This window comes from Coturnix japonica, chromosome 30, assembly GCF_054131305.1.
Source record: "Coturnix japonica strain WE chromosome 30, WE-NBRP24, whole genome shotgun sequence".
Lineage (NCBI taxonomy): Eukaryota > Metazoa > Chordata > Aves > Galliformes > Phasianidae > Coturnix > Coturnix japonica.
Genome location: NC_140692.1, coordinates 339,617 through 345,434, shown reverse-complemented (window position 1 = coordinate 345,434; position 5,818 = coordinate 339,617). Strand labels below are relative to the sequence as shown.

At 43.7% G+C, this 5,818-nt stretch overlaps 1 protein-coding gene across 1 annotated transcript in view; it reads right to left on the bottom strand.

Annotated features, from left to right (window-relative positions):
• The window catches only part of LOC146755730 (obscurin-like), a 177,855-nt gene that overhangs the window by 150,801 nt on the left and 21,236 nt on the right, over window positions 1-5,818 (bottom strand). The window lies entirely within an intron of this gene.

The following is a 5,818-nucleotide window of genomic DNA, read 5'->3' as shown; positions in this document are numbered from 1 at the left end:
TACACAGCACATTTCGGTCTTCACGGTTCATGTTGCTGCAAAAAACAACCAACAATTCCCTGGTCACAGAAGGAAAGAGGAGGATGGAAGCACACCCTGTTCTGCAAGAGATCCCAGGCAAGAACCCCCCGCTGACTGCAGCTCCTCAAAACTGAAAAGAAGTTTGTCCAGCTTAAAACATTTCACATTTAGAGCAGCTATAACCTACAATCTGTTCCTGACAGGGACAGTTTATGCACTTAAATAAATAAATCACAGAGTCCTCAGGCAAACAACTGGAAGTTGGAGCCTTCAGCTCTGTTGGCACTGCGATGCAGCAGTCAGGAGTTGTCCAGGCTCCAGGAAATCCAGAAGGATCGGCCCCTCTGGTAGCCCAACAGACAGCACACATTACAGTGCTCTACTGCAAAAATGTAGATCAAAAACATAGAAATCTCACATATTACAAATCTTCCTTGGAAGCCTGGCCTTGCTGCTTGCATTAACAGCAACGTGTCAAATTGCAGAAATGCAAAATCCACAAACAAGTCAGCAATGATTTCCTTTGAGGTTCATAAAGCACCAGGACTTACAGGAGTAAACAAAATAAGGTATAAATAAGGTCTCTAACTCTTTTTTGTACGTGTTATGCTGTACTTTGCATTAAGAGATTTATAAAAGTGGCTTCTTGATCTACAAAATGATGGTAGGTGCATCCAGAACATAAATACTATTCCAATTTAAGTGTAAAATGAAAAAGGTGTCTGCTCAGAAAGTAATTATTTCATATTTTCAGACAGATGCCTGATTATTAGAAATACAGCATCATAATCCTGCCACAGAGCTCATCTGAAAGCTCTATGAAACCAGCTGTTCCATTCTGGGCACAACTTCCACCTACCACTCAGCTTTTAAAAAAACATTATTTGTGCTTTTCACCTTAAAATCATTTGAGCCTTTCACTGCAGTTTCTTACTCACTTGGCTTCATTTTTTCCTACTGCTCTGCCCACAGGCACATCAAAACCAGAAGAAATCCCCGGTGTAAGTTTAAATGTGTGATGCTTTAGGGTGTGAGTTTGTTGCATTTCCCTGAGATACCTGCACTGTAAGCAAGCTAAAAGCATCAGCATCATCCAACGTGACGCTGACATCGAGCCTAGGAATGTGCTAACTTTTAACGTACATATGAAAATCACTTCTTCTCTAATTGTGCTAAAATCAGTTGAACTCATGCAACTGCAAGTGAATGCAAGTCTGCCAGCTGAGGGAGGGCCCTGCACGCTGCAATGCAGCCAAGCTACAAACTACAACCAATGTTCACAGTGATGGCAGAACGTAAACCTGCCTTGAAAGTTGGAGGTATAAACAGCTTTTTCTTTTTTCCTCCTTCAGATTTCTTGCATATCCAAGACTTAAACAGCAACAAATGTCAGACTTAAACACAGATAGTGACCTGTTAAAGCCAACCATTAGGATCTATGCCATTTTACTATCAAAGGCAAAATGTTTGGCAGGGAACAGAGTATCTACACCTACCTGTGGGTAGTTCATTCAATAAAAAGCACTAAGATAATGAATCATATGCAGCTATCCCTTTAGAAGATAATTACACTTTACAAGTAGAGAGTTACACTTTAACACGAGGATCTTCACTGAGCATCACCTTTCAAAACTGTATCAACATCTGTTGAAAAAAACAAGTGTACTATACAAAGATATAAAAACAAATATAAAGGGAGTTACAGTACTATTTGAGTATAAGAGTAAAAAGGTCAAAAGAGTCAAAACAGTTTAAATCTGCTCTCCACTAAATATCCCAAGACAGACGGAAAATTTGATTTAATATGCTGTTACCCTTTTTTTCCTCCCAGTACATTTCACTTGGGTCTCTCAATATGCATTATGCTACATTTATATTCCTAGTTAAAGAGTCATAACTTCTTCAGAGCGAAGAAGCAGCAAATGCCTGCCATGAATCTGTGCAATGAAGTGCTCCTTAAAAAATCAAAAATGCATGAAATGATCCAGAGCTGAAAGCTGAAAATCATCCATGCCAACCTTCAAAATTACCATTGTGTTTACAAATGTCATAGGAGAATATGATTTTAGTTCCCAGGATTTCCTGTCTTCACAATGAGAAAAATATCTGATATTTAGCCAAGACTTTGTCTTGAGGCTTGTATACAGAGTCATGTCCACAGCATGTGAACATTTGGGTGAACACTTCCAAGGCACAGCACACATGCCAGTGCAGCTAAGTGCTTCTACCCTGACCTGGCCTCTGTTATCCTGATGAATTTTCATTCAGTGAAATGAAGTAGGATTCTTGGGGTGGGACATCGCAACTGCTTAACTGCACACAAAAACACTCTGTAACAGCATAAAGGAACATGAAGCTGTACTTAACCTTTTTAAGTGGGCTTTTCCTGCAGCCATATTTCTCATAAAGTACAAAGAGGAGAGTAAGCCATACCCTTTATCCTTTTCTGCATGTACAGCACCACACCACCCAAAGCAAAACACTGCTAAATACGTATTAATTCACATGGTAATATAGAGTGAATAAGATGGAAGTACAAAGATAGTAGGACTCTTCTGTTACCTACAGCACTCTGCTAGCTGAGTGTTTTCCTGGGAAACAACCAACTGAATACCTGTAGAAAATTATATTCTGAATCTTTCCTTTGGTGGACCCTCCTTAAATGAATGGAATTTCAGGCTTAAACCCTATAAAACTGCAGAAATAAATTGAAAAACTAGGACCTTAACATTTCTGTGCAAATCAAGATGAATCTGAACATTTGTAAAACATGACCATCTTGGGAAATGAGAAATGTCTTTGGATATTTATTATGCCACAATTTAAAAACATTCTGAAATCTCAGTAGCTTGGGCCTGAGTTAGCTCCCAGTCAGATGGAAAGATTTTGTTTAAAGCTGTAAATCCTTCTAATGGTATTTAACTGTTTGAGTCATTGGAGAATTTCCTGTCGGAGTGACAAAGTGCGTAAATAAAAACTAAAGCATCTGAAATATCAAAGAGATCACAGACACCTTTGGCTTCAGTCTATAGGAAAAAGCTCAATTGCCTCATCTCAGTGCAGCGCCCAGCACACAACATCAGGGCAGAACACCAGACAGAGAAAGCTTTTTTGTGTGTGTTTACACAAACAAACCCAGTAGGGAGTGTAACTGACTAGGATAGTTTTCAAGATCCCTTCACAAAAGCGATCCCAGAAATGCCAAAAAGTGTAGCACATATTTAGTCTGAGACTGAATTGAGGAAAAAGCAATCACTTCTTTCAGGTGAACACTCCAAAGCTAATGGGAATGCCTTTTTATAAACTCCAAGGCAACTTTTAAAGATTGAAAATTAGAACTAGAAGTTATTTTTGCTGTTGTAGGTGTCACGGAGTTCTCTCTAGTGCTCACTCCGGGACAGTGGGCACAAACCCAGGGCAGCAGGAACAAAAGCCCCCCCCCTTTTCTCTAGCGGCAGTGCGGCGTGGCCCGGCCCGGCCCGGCCACGTGCGTTTAGGGAGACGGGGAAGGGAAGGGAGATTACGATTAGGTCTAACAAAAAATGAGGGAGAAAAAAAGGTGATCTGAGAACGAATGGCAGTTTAATAACCTAATAATGCTAAACAAACAACAAGAGAGTATCAACAAAGAGAATACCAAGTCCCCAATCTCACCGGTGGAGCTGTGGAAGGCAGGACGCTCTGACCACGTTGTCTCCTCGCAGGGAGCCGGCCAGCAACCCCGTCCCCTTCCTCACTTCCCTTCTGGTGCCCCACCCCACATGCCCATTAAGGCAGCCCACAGAAAAAAAAACTTGTCCCCTTTACTCCCATTATTAGCATGGTGTTCTGATGTGGAATACCAACACCAACCAAATTACAAAACAATAACATTCCACCCCTTATTACACATCATCACATCATGCCTAACTTTTATCAACATATAAACAGAACAGTAGTTAACATGCATTACATATGTACATACATATATATATATATATATATATAAACACACACATGGAATCACAGGCTGCACTCCCCCAGCATCAAATTTCCCTGTGGCACACACTGAACATCCCCATCCTTCTGCATCACCCACCAGGTGCACCCAGGTCCCTGTGCAAAGACAGTTCCACGGAGGGGCCTCCCCTTTCCAGAGGCTGGAAGGACCCAAACCGCTTTTCCCAGCATATTCTTTACATGCACCACAGGAACCTTGTCTCCCTCCACGGTACGCAGGGAGTTGGACTGTGTAGCACCGTCGCGGTTGGCTGATCCTCGGGTGTTTACCAGCCAGGTGGCTTCTGCTAGATGTTTCTCCCAGTTCTTAAATGTTCCACCACCCATTGCTTTCAGCGTGGTTTTCAGCAAACCGTTGTGGCGCTCGATCTTACCAGCGGCTGGTGCGTGATAGGGGATGTGATAGATCCACTCGATGCCATGTTCTTTGGCCCAAGTGCTCACCAGTGAATTTTTGAAATGAGTCCCATTGTCTGATTCGATCCTCTCTGGGGTGCCATGTCGCCACAAGATTTGTGTCTCTAGGCCTAATATGGTGTTTCTGGCAGTGGCATGGGGTACCGCATATGTCTCAAGCCACCCGGTGGTTACCTCCACCATGGTGAGTACATAATGCTTACCATTACGAGTCTTTGGCAGGGTGATATAATCAATCTGCCATGCCTCCCCATATTTATACTTTTCCCATCGCCCTTCCCCCCAGAGAGGTCTCATCCTCTTGGCCTGTTTGATCATGGCACAGGTGTCACAATCATGGATGATCTGCGCAATAGCGTCCATAGTTACGTCCACCCCTCGGTCTCTAGCCCACTTATGTGTTCCATCTCTGCCAGTCTCTACCAGTGAGGCTTATCTCGGCCTCCAACACAGACAGTTCCTGCGAACCTCCAGTCACCCCATGTATATGTATCCGTTCTGTCCCTTCAAAACCTGAGGGTATCAGAGTGCACTGTGCACCGGTATCCACCAGTGCTTTATATTTTTGTGGTTCTGATGTGCCAGGCCACCGAATCCACACAGTCCAATACACTCTATTATCCCTCTCCCCCCCCTGGCTGAGGGCAGGGCCCCTCTATTGGTTGTCTGAAGCGGTAGAGGCAACCTCAGTAGTGGCTGACCTCTTTTGTAATTTTCTTACCCGTGCTCGCAGTACAAAATTGGGTCCGTCATGCCACTTCTTCATATCCTCTCCATGGTCACGCAGGTAGTTCCACATGGCACCACGTGACATAGGCTCACTGCGGTCCTTCACTCGGACAGGTGTGCGTTTGCGTCTGACAGCTGAGACTGCCACAGGTTCACTGTGGTTCCTTGCCACAGACCAGCTCTTCTGCATGTTGTCCTGTCTTCTCTCCATTCGGTCCATTCTATCCACCATTTTACAGATGGCTGCGATGGTGGTACGGTGTGGCAGTAGTGAGTATTCGATATTTTGCAGTGAAAGGATGAGCTCAAAAATTTCAGGTCTCCTATCCAGCTCATCATACCTGTTAGAGTTCGTTAATAGTACACTGGAATACTTCCCTGGTGCTGACCGTATGAGTTTCTTGCATATTTCCGGAGTACCGCTCACCTTTTCTGGGTCATGGTAATCCTCTGGGTCCCCAGGGACAAACGTGGGATCGAACAGCATTTCTGCCACAGCCATTTCTCTCAGGTACTGGATACCTTCCTCAGCTGTACTCCATTTTTCCAGTACAGGCTCCAAATCACTTTTGAGAAGACAGGTTGCCTTTACAGCTGATAGAATCCTCTCCCCGAGATTGGCGACTCCATCGAGACATCTGCTGATCCCTCT